This window comes from Aquarana catesbeiana, linkage group LG11, assembly GCF_042186555.1.
Source record: "Aquarana catesbeiana isolate 2022-GZ linkage group LG11, ASM4218655v1, whole genome shotgun sequence".
Lineage (NCBI taxonomy): Eukaryota > Metazoa > Chordata > Amphibia > Anura > Ranidae > Aquarana > Aquarana catesbeiana.
This window is the reverse complement of record NC_133334.1, coordinates 276,297,398-276,319,500: the sequence shown is the minus strand read 5'-3', so window position 1 is coordinate 276,319,500 and position 22,103 is coordinate 276,297,398.

The following is a 22,103-nucleotide window of genomic DNA, read 5'->3' as shown; positions in this document are numbered from 1 at the left end:
GCTGTATATCTAAATAATGTTTTGTTGGTGATGGATCCCTTTTAATAGCGCACCTGTCAACTCTAACCAGTCAAAGTGGCCAGTTTTTGTGTAATAAACCAACATTAAAATGATCAATTTAGGAAGAAATATTTATGTGTGTCTTTGTTTATAATATTTTTAATGGTTCACTGCGATGTTCCTTTAGAAGATTATTAAAATTAGGCCGAGCATTAGATTTTTTTTTTTTTTTCCCCCTTCTACACTCTTGAGCATTTATAAAAGTAAATTACAACCCGGGGAAATATATCATGGAGATCTACGTGTTGTGAAAGGCTCCGGTGTGAAAGGTTACAATGATAATTTATTACCTATATCCAGGGTGGTGTATGTGTGGATGCATATTATGAAGTCATCCCCAGAGATTTTCAGATGTGACAATCCATCATGTGCAACTGTAATCCTTTGAAATCACATTGGATTTACAGCATAATAAACCTTTGTTAAGGATTAGCTCTATGCTGTTCTCATTGAAGAAAGCTTGTTCTGCTAAAACATGTCACTGGAATGTTGCAGATTTCATTGAGTCAATAATGACACTTTCCTTTGGCCCTATACTAAAGTTGACAAGAAAAAAAATTTGCTGGGTAGTCTGAAAATTGTGACATATCTATAAAGAGTTCATTCTCTTGAATTGCTTAAGAATATACAGATTATTTGAATAATATATGAACAAACATATATAATCCTTGAACTGAAAACTATCTCTTCAAATATCACCTGCTCTTAACCTGCATTTAGTAGTGGGCTTCCGTTATTGCATAATGAACCAAATACAGCTAAATAAAATTGTTTTATATATATATATATATATATATATACTGGCCATACAAAAACAATGTCTTCCTTCAAAAAAAAAAAATTTCATTTTAAGAACGTTTGTTCGATTTTCCAATCGCTAGTGGGGTCAAATCGACGTTTGTTTAATAGAAAACTTCATGGTCAATAGAATTTTTAGACAGTGTATGCGGTTTTTGTTCAGAAATTACATTAGTTTCAAAACAGAATGTTAAGTGAAAATTTTAAACAACATTCTTTCATTCAGTGAATGTACACAAGATTTTTTGTATTAATATTCTCGTCTGAAAATTGATCTTTGTGGCCAGCATAAGGCTGGGTACACACCTATGCAGTTTGCTTTTGACCTGTTTCTGCCGTGCTTTTTGCTGTGCGTTTTTGATTTTTTGCGCACGCGATTTTGCTGCGATATTGGCGGTTTTGCATTTTTTTTGTGCCTTTTTTTGGCCAATTTGTTGTTGGGCAGATTAAAAAAAAAAACACACACAAATTGCTGCAAAAACGCATTACATGCTTTTCTGCAGCTTCTCCATTGAAGTATATTGAACCAAAAAGGCACCGTTCTTGCATTGAAAAAAGTCCCTGACCCTTTCCAAATACGCAAAAAAAAGCATAGATGTGAACGTTAAATGAACTGTAGTGCGTTTCTGCAAAAAGCACCAAAAAACAAATAGGTGTGAACCAGGCCTAAGACGTTTAGTAACATAATGGGATTAAGTAATAAAAAATGAGCCCTTTAGAGTACAAAAAGAGCAAATAATCGCTACTGTAAGGGGTTCATTTTTTTACTGTGCAACAGTGAAAGTAATATTTACAGTAGCGATTATTTGCTCTTTTTGTACACTAAAGGGCTCATTTTATTTTTTTTAACCCCATTATGTTACTGTCCGAATAATCGATTATGGAAATAGTAATGGATTAATTTCATAATCGATTAGTTGTCGATTAATCGATTAGTTGTTTTTGTCACATGTGTATATATATATATATATATATATATATATATATATATATATATACGTGACAACATGTACATAGAGCTGCCTACACTCTGTATATAGGGCACCCCTAAACTCTGCACTCAGTACATAACACACTCCTGAACTCTGCACTCTGTACATAGGGCACTCCTGAACTCTGCACTCAGTACATAACACACTCCTGAACTCTGCACTCTGTACATAGGGCACTCCTGAACTCTGCACTCAGTACATAACACACTCCTGAACTCTGCACTCTGTACATAGGGCACTCCTGAACTCTGCACTCTGTACGTAGCACACCCCTGAACTCTGAACTCTGTATGCAGCGTAATCCCGAACTCTGCACTCTATACGTAGTGTAATCCTTAACTATGCACTCTGTACATAGGGCACTGCTGAGCTCTGCACCCTGTACATAGCATACTCCTGAAACCTGCACTCTGTACTGTCGTAGAAAGATGGCTGTAAGCTATGCACACAGCCATATCTCCTGTGCTAATAAGCACCCATTTCTTAATGATATACCGTACCTTTTGATCACATGTCTCGCCTCTGGTTCCCCATTCCCCAGTAAACAGACATCAACACATTCTTACGTTCTCATCTCAGCATCTCTGCCTCCCTCAGCCATGAGTCTGCTTTTATTTACATATCAACAGGAAGTCCCAACTTGAGGGTTGTGCCTTCAACAGCCAAACGCCTCCTACAAAATTTGTGACCTCACAGGAAATGAACAATACAGAGGAAATGACCATATAAGGATGTAACAGGATGTGACAATACAGAAGCCCTTCCAACAGGGTTAAATACAGAACCATTCAAAGACATGTATACATTTAAATAGAAATACAGTAATGACGTGTGCAGACGGTGGTGTGCAAAACCATGCGGCAAGCACATGGCTTTGAACACGACCGTGTGCACACTCCCACTGTTACCAGTGATGCGAACCATACAAAACCATGGCTCAGTGAGCCATAATTTTCATATAGTTATGCTATAGTTCCCATGTACGCAGACATGTATGCTCGGAGTCATTAATGCAGTCGCCATGAGGTGCCAGTCTCTTGGTGAGGCATAAACTATCATCCTTAACCACTTCAATACCAGGCACTTAGACACCTTCCCGCCCAGACCAATTTTCAGCTTTCAGCGCTGTCGCAATTTGAATGACAATTGCGCGGTCATGCTACACTGTACCCAAACAAATTTTTTATCATTTTGTTCCCACAAATAGAGCTTTCTTTTGGTAGTATTTGATCACCTTTGCGGTTTTTATTTTTTGCGCAACAAATAAAAAAAGACCGAAAATTTTGAAAAAAAAACAAGTTTTTCTTTGTTTCTGTTAAAACTTTTTGTAAATAAGTACGTTTTCTTCTTCAATGGCGGGCACTGATATGGCTGCACTGACGGGCACTGATACGGCGGCACTGATGGGCACCGATGAGGTGGCACCGATGAGGTGGCACTGATGAGGTGGCACTGACGGGCACTGATGATGGGCACAGATAGGCGGCACTGATGGGCACTGATAGGCGGCACTGATGGGCACTGATAGGTGGCACTGGTATGCGGCACTGATGGGCACTCATAGGTGGCACGGATGGGCACTTATAGGCGGCACTGATGGGCACTCATAGGTGGCATTGATGGGCACTCGTAGGTGGCATTGATGGTTACTTATGGGTGGCACTGATAGTTGGCACAGATGGGCACGGATGGGCACTGATGGGCACGGATGGGCACTGACAGGTGGCATGAATGGACACTGATGGGTGGCACTGATGGCATTACTTGTTTGCAGTGATGCCCCTAAGGGTGGCATTGCTGGGCATCACTGCAACATAATTGTGCCAATCAGTGCCCATTTGTGGGCACTGATTGGCACAGATTTGGCACACTGGGCACATGTGGATGGCCATGGGGTACATACCTGGCCATCCACATGTTGCCCCTTCCCTGGTGGTCCTAGTGGCGATCCCTGGTGGTCCAGTGTGGTGATCTGCGGGGGGGGGCTGCGCTGATAAACAATCAGCACAGACCCCCCCTGCCAGGAGAGCCGCCGATCGGCTCTCCTCTACTCGCGTCTGTCAGACGCGAGTGAGGAAGAGCCGATCAACGGCTCTTCCTATTGACAGCGTGATCAGCCGTGATTGGACACGGCTGATCACGTGGTAAAGAGCCTCCGCCGGAGGCTTTTTACCAAGATCAGTGTAGCGGTGTGTCAGACTGACACACCGCTCCACCGATCGCCGCGATTCGCACCCCCGGGGGCGTGCTGCGGCATGTTATCCTGCTGGACGTCATATGACGTCCAGTCAGGATAACATAACCACTTCCCGGACGTCAATCCGCTATAGGGCGGGCGGGAAGTGGTTAAAAGAGCAACAGATATGCCATGTCCACAGGAAGATTTTCGCAGCCAATGGTCTTCCACCAACGTCTGTATGTGCGAATATGCTCACATGAGCGTATTACAGCAAAACCGACACTGGGGGACATTTGACAACATACATTTATAAAAATTTCCACAACAGTACATAGCGTACTCCTGCACTCTGTACGTAACATAATCCTGAACTCTGTACATAGCGTATTCCTGAACTCTGCACTATGTACGTAGCGCACTCCTGAACGCTGCACTCTGTACGTAGCATAATCCTGGACTCTGCACTCTGTAGGTAGTGTAATCCTGAACTCTGCAACCTGTACGTAGCATGATCCTGAATTCTGCACTCTGTACGTAGTGTAATCCTGAACTATGCACTCTGTAAATAGGGCACTCCTGAGCTCTGCACTCTGTATATAGCATACTCCCGAACCCTGCACTCTGTTCATAGCGTACTCCTGCACTCTGTACGTAGCATAATCCTGAACTCTGCACTTAGTACATAACACACTCCTGAACTCTGCACTCTGTACATAGGGCACTCCTGAGCTCTGCACTCTGTATATAGCATACTCCTGAACCCTGCACTCTGTACATAGCGTACTCCTGCACTCTGTACGTAGCATAATCCTGAACTCTGTATGTAGCGTATTCCTGAACTCTGCACTATATACGTAGCGCACTCCTGAACTCTGCACCCTGTAGTAGCATAATCCTGAACTCTGCACTCTGTACGTAGCGTAATCCCGAACTCTGCACGTAGCATAATCCTGAACTCTGCACTCTGTACGTAGCGCAATCCTGAACTCTGTACGTAGCGCACTCCTGAACACTACATTTTGTACGTAGCATACTCCTGAACTCTGCACTCTGCACGTAGCGTAATCCTGAACTCTGCTCTCTGTACATAGCATAATCCTGAACTCTGCACCCTGTACGTACCATAATCCTAAACTCTGCACTCTGTACGTAGCGTAATCCCAAATTCTGCACTCTGTATGTAGCGTAATCCTAAACTCTGCACTCTGTACGTAGTGTAATCCCGAACTCTGCACTCTGTTCGTAGCATAATCCTGAACTCTGCACTCTGTACATAGCGCAAGCCTGAACTTCTTACGTAGAGCACTCCTGAACGCTACATTTTGTACGTAGCATACTCCTGAACTCTGCACTCTGTACATAGCGTAATCCTAAACTCTGCTCCCTGTACATAGCATAATCCTGAACTCTGCACCCTGTACGTAGCATAATCCTGAACTCTGCACTCTGTACATAGAGTAATCCTGAACTCTGCACTCTGTACATAGAGTAATCCTGAACTCTGCACTCTGTACGTAGCGTACTCCTGAATTCTGCACTCTGTACGTAGCGTAATCCCGTACTCTTCACTCTGTACGTAGCATAATCCTGAACTCTGCACTCTGTACATAGCGTAATCCTGAACTCTGCTCCCTGTACATAGCATAATCCTGAATTCTGCACCCTGTACGTAGCATAATCCTGAACTCTGCACTCTGTACATAGCGTAATCCTGAACTCTGCACTCTGTATGTAGTGTACTCCTGAATTCTGCACTCTGTACATAGCGTAATCCCGTACTCTTCACTCTGTACGTAGCGTAATCCTGAACTCTGCACTCTGTATGTAGCACACTCCTGAATTCTGCACTCTGTACTTAGCGTAATCCTGAACTATGCACTCTGTACATAGGGCACTCCTGAGCTCTTCACTCTGTACATAGCATACTCTTGAACCCTGCACTCTGTACATAGCATACTCCTGAACTCTGCACTCTGTACATAGTGTACTCCTGAACTCTGCACTCTGTACGTAGCATAATCCTGAACTCTGCACTCTATACGTAGCGCAATCCTGAACTCTGTACGTAGAGCACTCCTGAACGCTACATTTTGTACGTAGCATACTCCTGAACTCTGCACTCTGTACGTAGCGTAATCGTGAATTCTGCTCTCTGTACATAGCATAATCCTGAACTCTGCACCCTGTACGTAGCATAATCCTGAACTCTGCACTCTGTACATAGCCTAATCCTGAACTCTGCACTCTGTAAGTAGCGTAATCCTGAACTCTGCACTCTGTACGTAGCGTAATCCTGAACTCTACACTCTGTATGTAGCACGTCCCGGATACAACCAGCCCTTTGATGGCAACCATACTGCTGATGAGGTTCGTGGTGAAGTTGATTTTGACACCCCTGCTCTAAGTGATTGTAAGGACCACACCAAAGTACGCCACTGATGGCCATAGGTCTGCACCATAGGTTCACGGTTTAAAGCACTGAAACCTAATATAGTGTTACAGGTAAGTTTTTTTTTTTTTTTTACTAGATCTTTGCATCTTCATGGAACTTTGTTTTTATTTGTTGGTTGTTTTGTGCCATTGGCTTTTATTACTTGGAAATTTTGGACTTTAGGTGTTATTTGTGTATTAATGAGTGTCTGGTCGGTTCTGCTGCTCCTTTCTTGTGAACCTCAGTGGCGCTGAAACCTTATCCACTGGGGCACTGTGTAATATTATTTTCCAAAGAGCAGTCATTGCTCTACGTCGTGAAATGACAGCTGGAACACCTTAAAAGGAATGTTCCAGAAACCATAGAGGAGCCAGAGAAAGTGGCAGCCTGTACGGACCTGACCTTTATTTGCAATCATAGCTGAGATTTACAGTTTATTACTGATAGCTTTTATAAAGAGCCATTCAGTGCAGAGGTGAGAGGTTTGTCATCTGGAAATGCAATTAACTTTCCCTTATCCCAATCCTTGCAGTCTTAGTGTGAGAGAAGCTCCCCTCACAGCAAGGTTTCCAGTTGCTCTAGCTATATTTGATATCCCCCTCAATTAATAAGGAATTCATGCATGGAGCTGCTGATATTTTGCAATGGCCTGGAATAAAACATATGTAAATAGTAAGTTATAACGTAAAACTAATATATAAATCATATACCATGACCAATACTGCTTGGGTCATAAAAAACACAAATACCCAGCAACAGCTGTCATACTACGCATTGTGAATATTGAACAGGAGGCGTGGTCTGTTATGAGTTAGCTTTCCAAAGTTATCCATATACATTTCATCACATCCTAGCCAAATGATTTTGAAATGATGAAGCGTGATTGTTATGCTGCTGAGTAGCAGCGGGCACCTCTGATTAGTTGTTCCGATGGGAAGACTTGATGGTCCAAAGAGGATTCTCTTGAGCTGAAATTTGTTTTCCCGAGATAAGGCCGGAGCCAGAGAAGTCGCTCCTTGCTCTGTAAGTACTCAGCTTTTTTTTTTTTTTTTGTTGAGCTGAAATTTGGTGAATTTTCGAGAGGGAGCACTGATGCAACATTTTCTGATGAAGTTTTTGCACCAGTTTCTTTCTTAGTGCTAGTATGCATTTAACGTTGATGCTTATAGTTAATATGACATGCCTGCATGGCAATAATCCTTCCTGAAAACTGAAGACTACATAAACAGCCCTAACACCTTACCCTAAACCTCAATTTAATACTTCTAACACAAACTCCTATCCTAATGTAGCGCCCTGGGGTTTAGTCAGGGAGCTCCTCACCAAATTCCTTTTCAGGGGTAGCTACCATAGTTAAATTGTTAAAGATCTATGGATTTCTCCCTAGGTTTGGCCTTGTTGTACTTTTCTCTTCTACCCCTAGGTGGCCGGGCACTTGGTGGTACTAGATATGAGAAGGACAACTCAAGGTCAAGTTATGGGTATATGGTGTATCTCAGCCAATGGGCAGGGGTTTTCTTGAATCCCTTGGCCTGATGGGAGAGCCTATATATTCGGAGTCAGGTAATCTGCCATCTGGGTGGATGTGTGTCGTCTGCCCCAGGCTGCTAGGCCGGAGATTGGGCCTATCCCGGGGGGATCTGGCTGCCAGGCTGTGTGAGGGCCTATCCAAAAGTAAGGGAGCAGCACTGGGTTGGAACTGCGGATTGCAGTCCAACCAAAAGAGACCAACCACCTTTACCCGGGACCACAGTGAGTAACTGAAGCAAGTACCAGAGCAGTATTCTCACCGAACGGGCATGGTGGAGAATTAGGAAACTTCAGGCGGTGATCAAGTCAGGGACCCAACCAGCGGAGGTGATGCTCGGATACTCGGTTAGCTCGGGTGAAGCTTGAAAGGTATCCGAAGTGCCAAGCTAGGAACCCAGCAAGGAAGCGTGAGTGACACTTGAGGGAGATACTACCGCAAAAGCCTTAAGGAGCTCACGGGATTCAGAGTTAGTGAGACCAGGAGCTCAAAGGGCAGAAGAACTACAAGTAGGAGTTATAGTAAAGCTGAGAGAACTGTTACGTTTGAATTAGGAACTGTTAATTACTGTAGTCATGGGGGACAGCAAACCTGCACGTGCAGAAGTGGCACCTTGCTGGGGCCTTTCCCTGTACGGCTGTCCTCCTATTGAAGTCTCCGGGTCTGACTATTGAAATTGCAACTACTTAAAGTGGATGTAAACCCGAAAAAAATGCTTTAATTAAGGCTTGCACCATGTACTGTATATGATTTCATGTCATCTGTGCCCAGTCTTGCCACGAAGAGTTAATCCAGCTCTGAGCAATCCTCTTATCTTTTTTCAATGAGATAAAAACAGACAGACAGAGAAATAGGAGTCTGTTTCTCCCCCTTGCTGCGAGTGACAGGTGATTTATATATCTCATGCACGAACCTAAAAGAGACATTATGTGTACTTCAGATCCCATCCTCCTTTCTTTTCCAGCTCTCCCAGGATTGGCTGCCCCACACCTCAGCATGATTAAAGTCATGTGGTGACTTTTCTGGGTTTTGACTGGATGTTAGTGACCATAGCAGAAGTTTAGTGTAAGAAATACACAGGAGAAAATGTATGTTGACAAGGAGGGTGTAGAGGTGGGCGGAGAGTCTACTGACATCACCACTCCACCCACCGAGCTCCAGACAACAGACCCACCCACATAATCTGCAGTTTTTCGGGTCTCATAACGGGGGGGGGGAGACATTTGACAGATAAGGATACATGCAGGAGGCATATATATCCTTATAGATAACCCCTATGGCAGTAGTATTAGAAGGCAGAGAGTGGGTTTACATCCACTAACCCTCTTTCCCTTGCAAAATATGAAATGACTGTTAAAAGAAATAAAGCCTCTTTTACATGCAAGAAGTGCCTGGTGCCCAATTACTTTTACCACCTTTGCACCCACTATGCGTTACAACCCACTACATATCAAAGGATATCAGTGGTCTGTGGCCTCAAAGGTTCTTATTAGACTGGAAGAGGTTAGAGATTCTGCTACACTAATCCTAACCCCTACCTAACCCAGTGCCTAACCCTACCTTTAATCCTGAACCCTTAACATATCTTTCCTTTCAAACTAGTCCCGACTCTCAACCTAACTCTTTAACCTAAATACAAATTCTTATCCTAATCCTAACCACTAACTAACCCAGTGCCTAAGCCTACTTAATCCTGAACCCTTAACATATTTTTCCTTTCAAACCAAAGTTCCAACCCTCAACCTAACTCATGGCTGCTCAAGCTGTTGCGGAATTACAAATCCCATCATGACTTTAGGAGTCATGCTTGTAACTGTCAGCCTTGCAATGCCTCATGAGACTTGTAGTTCCACAACAGCTGGAGGGCCACGGGTCGAGCACCCATGAGTTAGGTTTAGGGTTGGGGTTTTAGTTTGAAAGGAAAGATGCCCTAACTCCTTAACCAAAACACAAATATCCTAAACCGAACCCCTAACTAACCCAGTGCCTAACCCTACCTTTAATCCTGAACCCTTATCATACCTTTTAAACTAAAGCCCCAACCCTCCACCTGACTCCTTAGGGTCCTTTCACACTGGGGCGGTTTGCAGGCGCTATTGCACTAATAATAGCGCCTGCAAACCGCCCCAAAAGTGCCGCTGCTTTCATTCCAGTGTGAAAGCGATGCGCTGGCAGGACGGTAAAAAAAGTCCTGCCAGCAGCATCTTCGGAGCGGTGAAGGAGCGGAGTGTATACCGCTCCTTCACCGCTCCTGCCCATTGAAATCAATGGGACGGCGCGGCTATACCGCCGGCAATAACGGAGCTTTACCGCCGACGCCGCCCCCGCCCCAGTGTGAAAGGGCTCTTAACCTAAACACAAACTCTAACACACTAACCTTACAGCAGTTATAATTGTATAGTTGTATACTATCAAGCTGAAAATACTGTAGCTTTAAAATAAACAAATAACATTATATAGCAAAGTTTAAATACCGGTGCAGATCCATATTAGGTCAAAGAAATCAAACCTTTTTTGTTTTTTGGTTTTTTTTTTATTTATCTTTTACTTTTCCACAGTTGTATCCATTGTTATTATAATGATCCCCTACCTATATGATAAAATCGTTTCTCTATATTTATGTGATGTCCATCAGTTCTTTGCACAGTCTTTGGGGTATATAGCTCAACTGCGACATTTTTAAACTGATCTTTGGTAAATTCATAGATAGCAATTTGATTACTTTCAGAAGTCTTTTTTTCCAGACTAAACAAGTACTCTATGAGCTTGATTTACTAAAGGCCGATAGACAGTGTTCCCTGCAAGTGCAGTTGCTCTAGAGCTAAGTAAATGAGATAAAGCTTCACTTTACAAAGAATACCCAACCACATGCAAGGAAAATAAAATAAAAAACAGCATTTTTGCTTCCACATGATTGCAGTGGTGACTGGTGGGTTCTTCTTTGGGGGCGGCCCGTCACTTACCCGCTCGTGTGGCAGGACTGTGGTGTCTTCTCCTGGAGTGCAGGCAGAGGCCATGGCGGCTCCGGTGTCTGCTCCTCCAGCTTCCTCCGCCGTGTGTCTTCCACCAAAGCGCTAGGCACCCAATAGGATCACCTGACGCTTTGGCCAATCGGGAAACAGGTCTCACAGACCTGCCTCCTGATTGGCGGGGAGAAACTTTAGTGTGATAATGGCAAAAATTAATTTGCTATGGTCACACAACTGGGTGGGCTCGGAGCACAATGCTCTGCGCTTCCGAGCTCACCCTTTTTTGAAGCCAATTAAAGCCTCTGGCTGTAATCAGGTGCTTAAAAAAAACACCAGCGCCGGATTGGAATCCAGGGTCCCACACCACTGATATGTAGATCAGGGGGCCAGACGCATGGATAGGGGGTGGCGGCGCCCGTGCGCCCTCTATGGATGGGCCGCCACTGAATGATTGGAGGATGGAAGTAATTTACTAAGCTCTGGAGCAACGTCTAATTTGCCTTTAGTAAATCCAACAGTACAAACAAATGGCAACCACCTCAACCTACACTGACCTTTGCAGCAAGGAGCACGTGGAGGGGCGTCGCTTGTCAAAAAACAACAAATATAAGTTTCTATTTCACTTACCAGCCAGCCTGCAACAAACTGAATTGACCCTGTCTAAAAGTTTACGTTAAAACCAGGGAGTTTCATTAGCACACATTTGCAAATACATGCGTAAGTAAATCCATCCATGTCTTTGCTTTTCATACCTTTTTAACTACTAGCCCTCCAGAAGATTTAAACCCGTTCATGACCAGGCCATTTTTTTGTGATATGGCACTGCGTTACTTTAACTGACAATTGCGCGCGGTCGTGCGACACTGTACACAAATAAAATTTATGTCCCTTTTTCCCACAAATACCGTTTTCTCTTGGTGGTATATCACCGTAGCACATATTTAACCATCTGTGCAGAAAAATTTCTAACTATTTGATCACCTCTGAGGTTTTCCCAGCCAGTGTCATTAGTACAGTGACAGTGTATAGTATTATCACTGATCACTGTATTAATGTCACTAGTGATGTCAGTTAGTCAGTTCCCCACACAGGATCAGTTAGTGTCCAATTGCCTGCCGCACTATCAGAGTCCCAGTATAAGTCGCTGATCACCACCATTAGTAGTATAAAAAAATAAACAAATAAAAATTCTAGTATATAAACCATAGTTTGTAGACGCTGTAACTTTCACACAAACCAATCAGTATACACTTATTGGCATGTAGCATAATACATTTTGGCCTAAATTTATGAAGAAATTTGATTTTTTTTTTATTGGATTTGTTTTATAGCAGAAAGTAAAAAGCAGAAAGAAAAAAAAAAATATTTGTGGAAAAAAAATTATATAAAATTTATTTGGGTACGGCGTGCAGTTACCAGTTAAAGTAGCACAGTGATAGATTTAAAAAAAAAAAATGGCCTGGTCATGAAGGGGGTAAACCCTTCCAGAGCTGAAGTGGTTAAAGTGACTCTGTCACTAAAATTAAACTTTAGAATAAAGCGTTCCCTGAGAGGAAGACAAAGAAAGCGCACCTCTCCTGACGCCCATGCCGCCGTTCTCCCATACAGTGAAGGGAAACCGCCAGCTGAAGATCCCACAGAATCCAACACTTCCTGGAGTGTCAGATTATTGGTCCATCACTGTATACCGTGGTTTATCCCGCCAGCCCTTATTTTATTTTCTGGAAGTGTCGGATTATGCAGGATTTCCAGCCAGTGGTTTCTCTTCATTACTGCAGGGATTAGTGCACCGGGAGAGGTTGGTCATCCAAGTCCTTACGCCAAAGTTTTATCTTAGCGACAGGAGTACATTGGGCAGTTATTTAACTGTTTCTGCACTTTGTGTCAGTTTCTATGGGCCTGGGTTATTATTTAGGCCCTGACCCTCCCCAGCATGTATTGGAAGAGGCCATTGGAAGTAGGGAATTCAGCCCAGGGCCAGTTTAGCCTGATGCCAATTGTCTTACCAGTTTGTTTTTGGGTTGTGCAAACAAACGAAAGTACTCACAAGGAAACCCATGCAAACATAGGGAGAACAATGCAAATTAACAGCTCAACCACATTGCTGCCCCTGAGTAGGGTGAGATGTTCTCATTAGCTGCTTTATTATCTTAGAAGATTAAATATGAATAGGAAATGGATATACAACCCATACCCTCGTAAATAGCAGAAAAGCAAACCTCAGGAGCAAGCACAGTATTTTAAAAGGCAGTGCGTCTCTTTGCATTTTACTAAACTGTAACAGCTGATCACATGTAAACAAGGAAATGCCGCTTATCAGCTCTCCTCTCCTCACACTGACAGAGTATGAGGAGAGGAGAGCTGATCTGTGGCATTTCCTCCCAGGGGAGACCTCTGCAGATAATCAGGGCACTGATTAACAGTGTCCATCAGTGATGCCAATCTGTGCCCAGCAGTGCTGCATTGCAGTGCCCATCAGTGCCTGCTGATCAGTGCCGTCTATCTGTGCCCATCAGTGCCGCCTATCAGTGCTCATCAGTGCTGCATATTAGTGCCTCCTCATCAGTGCCCATCAGTGCCACCTATCAGTGCCCATCAGTGCCGCCTATCAGTGCTCATCAGTGCTGCATATTACTGCATCCTCATCAGTGCCACCTATCTATACCCATCAGTGCTGCCTATCAGTTCTGCATATTATTGCTTCCTCATCAGTGCCCATCAGTGTGGCCTATCAGTGCTCATCAGTGCTGCATATTAGTGCCTCCTCATCAGTGCCACCTCATAAGCGCACATCAGTGAAGGAGAAAAAATACTTGTTTACAACATTTTCTGACAGAAACGAAGAAAAACTTTTTTTTCCCAAATTTTCAGTCTTTTTTTGTTTGTTTTTTTAGAAAAAAAAATTTAAACCCAGCAGTGATTAAATACCATAAAAAGAAAACTCTATTTGCGTGAAAAAAATTACCAAAATTTCATATGGGTACAGCGTTGCATGAGCGCGCAATTTTCATTCAAATCGTGACAGCGCTGGGTTGGTCTGGGCAGGAAGGGGGGGGGGTAAAAGTGCCCGGTGTTGAAGTTGTTAAGGGAAGCTGCAATTAATGTGGTAGTAGAAATCCCACCATGCCTTTGCCAGCTCGGGTAGCCACAGGTTGCCAAATCCTCCTGGAGAGTACGTTTTAATTAAACCCGTGAAAATGAAAAAAAAAAAAAAAATTCTGGGACACAAAGCAGAACTGATTTCTCTTACTGGTTTGCGCTGAGAGACAGAAGATATATTAGTGTTGGTTTGGGAGCCTAGAAGACGTAGAAGTGTGTTGCTGATTAGATAGAACAGTACAGAGAAGGTCACAGACTTGTGAATATGTAATGAGTAATTATTCCGGTAGATGTAATACGGAGATTTAAATGTTACAAAAGAAACACGCAAGAAATGTTTTTGTTAGCGCAGCCCTCACAGTACTCAGTATGATTCTTTTGTCTCTACTTGCAGACGGGATGGTTAAACATGCCTTTTGTACAAATTACACTTTATTATACCTTAGAAAATCAGAAGGCTACATTCTCTTTCCCCGCTTTATCATTAATGCATGAAACTCGCAGGAGAAAAAAAAAAAGAACAAAAGGGTTTTGTCTCCCCCCCTGCCTGTTCAACAATACAACAATAAATTAATAGGGTAATTCACAAACCAAATGAAATACGCTCAGCAACGATTTAGTTAACCACTTGGATTAAGCGATCTTTTTTCTATTGTAACATAACAAATGAAGGGAACCTAGACAATTGGAGACCTATATATGTAACAAAGATAGAGTACCGATCTATGCCTATATAACAATGTATACAACATTGGTCTGACATGTTATGTATCCTGTACTTCTTCAGAGTTTCCTTAAACTGAATATTTAATTCAGGCTAATTAGTCCTGCTTGGGTAAAGTGCCTATTTTGACGAAAAGGCTTTGATGGTTGTCTCCAGCAGAAGGAGAAACCGCGTTGTCTACCGAAACATTCATGGGAATACAGCCTTGCAATGCCCGAGCGTTTGCATTTCAGGCATTTCTCTTCACAGCATCACTCAATACGACTGAGATTTTACTAAATATGCTTATGAGGAGTTTTGGCTGTTGAGGAACTGAACTCAGGCAACTGTGCCAACAATGTAGGCAGCGGGAAAATAAGTTGTCCACCAGTTTTGACCGCGGTCTCCTTCCAGATTTTTTTTTTTTGTAATAACCACTTGACCTCCAGAAGATTTACCCCCTTCATGACTAGGCTCAGGTAACTATTTACAGGGGGGAGAGGGGGGCTGCATGCAGAAGGTTTTTTTTTTTACGTTAACGCATAGACTCATAGTGCTACCCACCGATCGTATTGCCCCTCACTCTCAGTGTTATGCCCTGTACACACGACCGGTTTTCCCGTCGGAATAAACTCTGAAGGTTTTTCAACGGAATTCCGCTCAAGTTGCCTTGCATACACATGGTCACACCAAATTCTGACCGTCCAGAGCGCGGTGACGTACAACACGTACGACGGGACTAGAAAAAGGAAGTTCAGTAGCCAATAGCTTCCGTCTCGTACTTGCTTCAGAGCATGCGTCGTTTTCGTTACGTCGGAACAGCATACAGACGAACGGTTTTCCCGATAGGACTTGGTTCCGGGGTTTAATCCCCTGTATTGTGTAAAAAGGTTGTTTGATCCTATATGGACAGATCCTCCCCCTCTTGCAGGGTCTCTCTTGGCAAGGCCAGATAAGACACAGTCAGAGTAGTAAAGCTGCACATGCTCAGTTTGGTCTCTATTGCTGGAGAGAACTTTTCCTTGTTGTGCTGAGCTTTTCAGGTCACATGGTATTGACATCACGCATGTGGGCGTGTATACAGATCCTAAATGACAGCCCAGTCCCTCCCTCCTCCTCCATGCCCAGTAACTAAAAAAGAACACAGTGGGTGGGATGTCACATCCTGATTGATGAATAATCCACCTCCCATAACAGCATGAGGCTGTAGTGGAAATCTCCTCCTACCTAAGCCCTCAGCACTTAGGCAGACCCTGCAGTTTATCACGTGACCGTGATATACAGATCAGCCAATTCTGACTCGGTTTGCGAGTGTTGTCCCGCAAAATTAGCAGAATTTAACCCAATGGGGTGTGCAGTACCGCAGTTGGCCAGAGGTGCGGGGGCGCCGGTGACACTCGGAACGGTTCAGAGCCGTTCGGAAATATTTGGAAATTCTCGGAAACACTCGGAAATACTCCGTTCCCGAGTATTTTCGAGCCTTTCCGAGTTCAGCCGAGCTGTCCCCGAGTATATACGAGGCTCTCCGTCACCCCCCCCCCACACACACCTCTGACCACATGCGGTATTGCATGCAATAGAAGTCAATGCGGAACAAATTATCTTCATTTCCATTGACTTCTATGGGGAAACTCGCTTTGATATGCGAGTGCTTTGCATTACAAGCATTCTCCTGGAACGGATTATGCTCGTAATCCAAGGTTCCACTGTATAAGGAGAACATCAGGTAGTTACAGTGCATTTTGGATGTGTGAGCCAGGATGACCACTTATCCAGAAACTTTTCCATACTTAGATTTTTTTCTAGCAACTAGTCTCTCCATCTCGCATTGAAGGTTCAGATCTGTCATTTTATTGGAGATGGATCTGTGGTTTTCCAGAGTTAGGTGAGGTTCAGTTTTGCCACTAGTAGTAGATGTAATATTACCACTCGTGACCTGGGGGGGGGTTCTCTATCCCAAGGTGTAGTAATGTTAAGGAAGGGTTAGGGGCCATTGTAGTCTGTGATATTGTGGAGGAACAAATTTTTAATCACTGATGGGAGAATCGTGCAAGAAATATAATCGAAAAAGAAATGCTTATGAGCTGTGACCTGGAAAGAAAAGAAGATTCCCGGCCACAAATGTTCTTTTCTTCATTAACAAAATGAGGTGAAATTGAAGGCTCGGTTGGTCGAGATTGGAAATCAGTGGTGGCACTGTTGGATTACAAAATGCACAAATTTTCGATTTTCAGTCGACAAATCGTTTATAATTTGACCCATGTATGACCTGCATGGGGACTTTGTAAAAATGTCTGCGCCTGGAATTACGCGTTAAGTAAAGCAGATGTTGTAAAATAGAGGAGAGAGAAAAACATAGACACCCAATAGCGAATGCACCAATTTATCCTTTTCTGTCTTCACCTCCTTCATCTTTTTCTCATCCACCCATCCGTCATAACTATAATAAGGAAATCCCAGATTAATAATATTGGGAATTCAAAGGCACAGAGTACAAATAAGGTGTTACACCACCTTGTCATTTTGCTTTACATTGCTAGATAATGGGATTGGGTTATGAAAGGGGCTGCACAAACCCTGCACATGATTAATCAAAATAAATAAGGCTTCTTGATACATACATGTGTCCAACTGCAACATACATTATATGATGGTTGCTGGTAACCGCTAATGAGCACGAGGCACTGTTTTAAGGAGCACTACATTGTAATTTACTTTAATGTTGTATGAAAATAAGACTTGTGACCAAGACCAGATTAGACTTTAATAATGTACAGCTATCAACCAATTTCTCAAATTACTGGAATCATTTCTATTTTAAGTCTCAATGTACTAAATTAAAACCTATTGGGGACCTCTCGGGACATACACCCCTCTCAAATGATATACTAGCTTGTTGTTTATACTACTTCTTCTTTATAAGATGAATTCTACACGTGTTACACCGGAAGAGGATGGGGTTTTTAAGGTGCCATAGAAGTCCAGAAAAAAAACAAGGGTATATCTAAAAATATATACTTTATTCATAAAAAAAAAGTTGAAATCCATAGACACATAATAATTCGAAGATGCATACACTATATTGTCAAAAGTATTGGGACGCCTGCCTTTACACGCACTTGAATTTTAATGGCATCCCAGTTCGTAGGGTTCAATATTGAAAGAAAACAAAAACATAACCATTCCAAAACTTAAAGTGGCACTATGGGGGGAAAAAAAAAAAAAAAAAAATCAGACATGATGCAGCCTGCCCCTAGCAGTTTTATTTGTTTATTTTTATTTCCTCCTGTAACATAGTTTAGTTACCTGTCGATCCCACCAGTACATCCGTTTGGATCATTTTCTTTACGATCCATTGAGGGACACAGGAATTGTAGCTAATCTTCGAAAAATTGGGTCACCCTGCTGCCTTCAGGAGGTTTGAACACAAACAAAAAACAGTCAGCCCCCAACTACCAATATAACCCTACCTCCAACTATCATACCTCATACAGTTGTTGCTAATGTCCTAAGAAGTTAGATGCTTTTCTTTACTTTATTTATTTTTTCATTTTCTTCTATCTTCTTTCTTTTTCTCTTTAAATTGCACAGATTTTTTTTCCTTCAATCAGTCCAGTAGGGGTGCAGGGGCGCCCCCCCCCCCCAATCTACATGAAAGGCACCGGACGCATGGATTTCAATGGGGGTTTTTCTTTTTTTGAAGCAGATGTAGCTTCCGGTTCGGCCGGGAGGAGAAGCAACAGCCCCGGCTCTTCCCTCGGCAAGCTGGAGCGAGGAGCAGCATCGGCCTCCTAGGGTAAGGCCACTGATCGCCGCCATCTGTCTCCCATGGGGGGACAGGTTTGTTTGCCACCTCCCCCGGCAAATATTAAGCACCAGCCGCCACTGCTTTCCATAAAGTCATTGAATATCCTGCTTGAGCTGTTTTCTCTATTCAGCAGCTTTCTGGATTGGTGCATCCTCGGCAATAGCCTTGGATACAGTGACCCCAATGGACGGAAGATTGTAGGGCCTGCCTGGAAAATGACCTTTAGGCACTGGGCTCTGCTTTTGGTGCTTTCCATACCTTTACGTACTCTCCAGGTCCAGAACTGTGGCACAGCTTCTGATGTGACCCAGTCTCTGAAGACTCACTTTGAGCGTAAGCCAATGGACAGAGGCAGAGATAGCCTGGAATGTAACCTTTGGGCACTGGGTTCTGCTTTTGGTGCTTTCCATACCTTCACTTACTCTCCAGGTCCAGAACTGTGGCACAGCCTCTGATGTGACCCAGTCTCTGAAGACTCACTCTGAGTGTAAGCCCATTGACGGGGGCAAAGATAGCCTTAAATGTGACCTTTGGGCACTGGGCTCTGCTATTGGTGCTTTCCACACATTTACGTACTCTCCAGGTCCAGAACCGTGGCACAGACTCTGGTGTGACCCAGACTCTGAAGACTCACTCTGATTGTAAGTCCATGAATGGGGCGAAGATAGCCTAGAAATGTGACCTTCAGGCACCGGGCTCTGCATTGTAGTGCTTTCCAGACCTCTGTGTGCCGTGCCGGTTAGTTGTAGACCACTTTGTTTTACAGATGTGGTACAGTCTCTGGTGTAACCTAGTCTCTAAAAATTCCCTGTGTAATGCAGGCCATAGATGGTTTGAATTCAGAACACATTTTATTTTATTTTATTTCGAAAATCTGAAATTTTGTGTTTTGTAATCTGATGCTGTCCCCATTGATTTTGAAATTCAACCAACCAAGCCCTCAATTTCACCTCATGTTGCAACAGAAAAGAAAATTTAGTGGCCGGGAATCTTCTTTTCTTTCAAGTTCACAGCTCGTCTGCATTTCTTTTTCGATTAAATTTCTTGCACGTTTTCCCATCATTAATTAGAAATTTGTTTGTTTTTCAAGAAAATTCCAATGTGCCTGATCACTCAAATTCAATGGCTGCACGAAAATTGGCTGTTGCTGTGGCCCCACTAATGGTGCAAAATTGAAAAGAAAATTCTTAGTTACAATTTTCAAAAGAAAATTATTTTGGAATTCGATCCATGTATGGCCAGCTTAAGTGTGCCTCAGGTAAGTTACCATCAGAACCTGCACTCTGCCTTTGGCACTTATCAGACATTTGTGTATTGTGTAAACTACCCTCAGAACACCCCCTTCCCTTTTTTAGAGCCTTGATATGGGTCTTGTCCCTTCCCCATGACTGGACAGTGAAAGGAGATGCAGAGAATTGGTGGACTCATCTCTCTGTAGCTCTCTACTCCTTATACTGTGTCCATGAGCACCACAGCACAACTGATTGGCTTTATGCTGCTTCTTCCGCTCCCCGCCCAAGCTTTGCTATAAAGGGACTGCAAGTGGCTGATACCAAGTCAAATGCAAGTACTTAAAGTGCTTGCATTGACAAAAAAATTAATTATGTATTAATAAATACAGAATGCAGGTTTAACTAAAATGTATTATCTGCTAGTTTGAGTTAATCTAATATAACAGCCATAAAATCTTCAAACACAATCTAATCTGTGGACCCTTTATCTTACGTTTGCCGCATACCATACAACAGACTACTTAACTTACTTAAGAAGTAGAAAAAGCGACAACTATGCAAAAAAAAAAAACCTCATTATTTAAGAAAAGACAAGTTAGACGATTTTTTTTTTTCCCCGACTACGATAACATTTCGCAGGTTATTATTACCATAGAAAATCCGCCCCCCCCCCCCCCCCTTTTTTCATGCTGGTTTTTGTTCATGCCAGTAGCAATTATGATTAGTAATTTTTTTTTTCTGATTTTACAAAGAACTTTCTGTCCTACCACCACTCCCCTGGAATAAAGACAGCTTTGACACTGTCTGACAGGACCCTCAGAATTTTTTTTCCCTTCCTATTCTTTGCATACACAGTGCTTTTGACTTTTCTTTAAGAAATCTGTTGACTTCATTGAAAAGTGACAAGGCAATATTTAACCTGAATAGAGGCATGTTGACTCCTCTTATTAAAAGTGACAGTTAAGGACATCTCTCTCTTTATTCCGCGTGATACAGGCAGACAACTCTTTCAGTACTTCCTAGTATACAAAATCAAAAAAAACAAAAACTACTTGAAGGGGAGATGAGTACCTTATAAACAATGTATGAATGACATTCATAAGTTTAATCTAGCAAAGAAACCCTTTTATCCATTAAAATGAAATTAAAGGCCTTGCAAATGAGTTTGATATAAAAGACAGGTTGCCAATGTTCAGACAGAATTGTCACGCCTTCCTTACGCTTTTCTTTCTTCCGTAATGTTTCTAGGCATTCCTCTCTAATGCGGCTTCTGTAAGTGCATGGCGTCACCTTCTTTGGGGTATTAAATTAGTGCTGGATTTTTACTTAACTCTTCTTTGTGTCGTTCTTGACATTGAGTTGAGTTCCATAAAGTGTAGTCTTTATACCAGTGTTGGGCTGAGGCTAAAATTCAGCCATGGCCTATAAAGCTTTGCAGCCCAAACATATGCAAAGTTTGCTTAACGTAGTGTTGAATTGTAGTCAAAAAGGGGGGTTATAAGATTTTAGGGATGTCTCAGGCTCAAACGTTGTGGGTTGTAATCAACCAAAAGCAAGTACAATCTGGATGTCAGGACTGGGATGTGAACCCACAACCCTTGCTGTGTCTGGCAGTATCTCTTCTTCCTGAGCCGCCTGAGATGCTGGACAATTGCTTTGAAAATCTTGCCTTGAACCTTGTTTCTGGTGAACCTTGAACTCTTTGCTACTTTCATGAACGTCCAATTTAGGCTATGCCTGTGCACTTTCTGTGTGACAGATTATTGTGCTCTCTCCGGCTAATATCTTGTTCTTGTCACTTCTGCTGCCATCCATATCTTTGCTACCACTTGTTACTGACCTTTGGCTTATTCCTTGACTACGCTTCTGCTTGAGCTCTACCTGCTATATCTGCTACTGGACCCGGGCTCACCTACTGGTTAGGGGATCCTGAGGACTGTGACCTGGTGCTGTCACCAGTTTGTGCTTTGACCCCGCACCTCGGGTGGGCCCATATCATCCGCCAGGGGGACCTGCTTGTGTACTTATCCTGCTGGTCGGTAGGTGCCTCTCTACTGCCATAGCTACTGATATCCAAGCCTAATCCTTGACTGTGACAATGGACTTTGTAAAGCCGGAGAAAGGTGTAATGGATGACCATCTGTTGGTAGGGGCTGGGTGTGCAGTTGGGTGAAATATCATATGAATATTTAAAACAATTATTCACTTTACTAGTGTTTTCAGAAACGACTGCCAAATATAACCTATTCAGCTTGTAATCAAAACATCGGTGCACGATCAGGGCTAAAAAAAAAATCTGTTCAA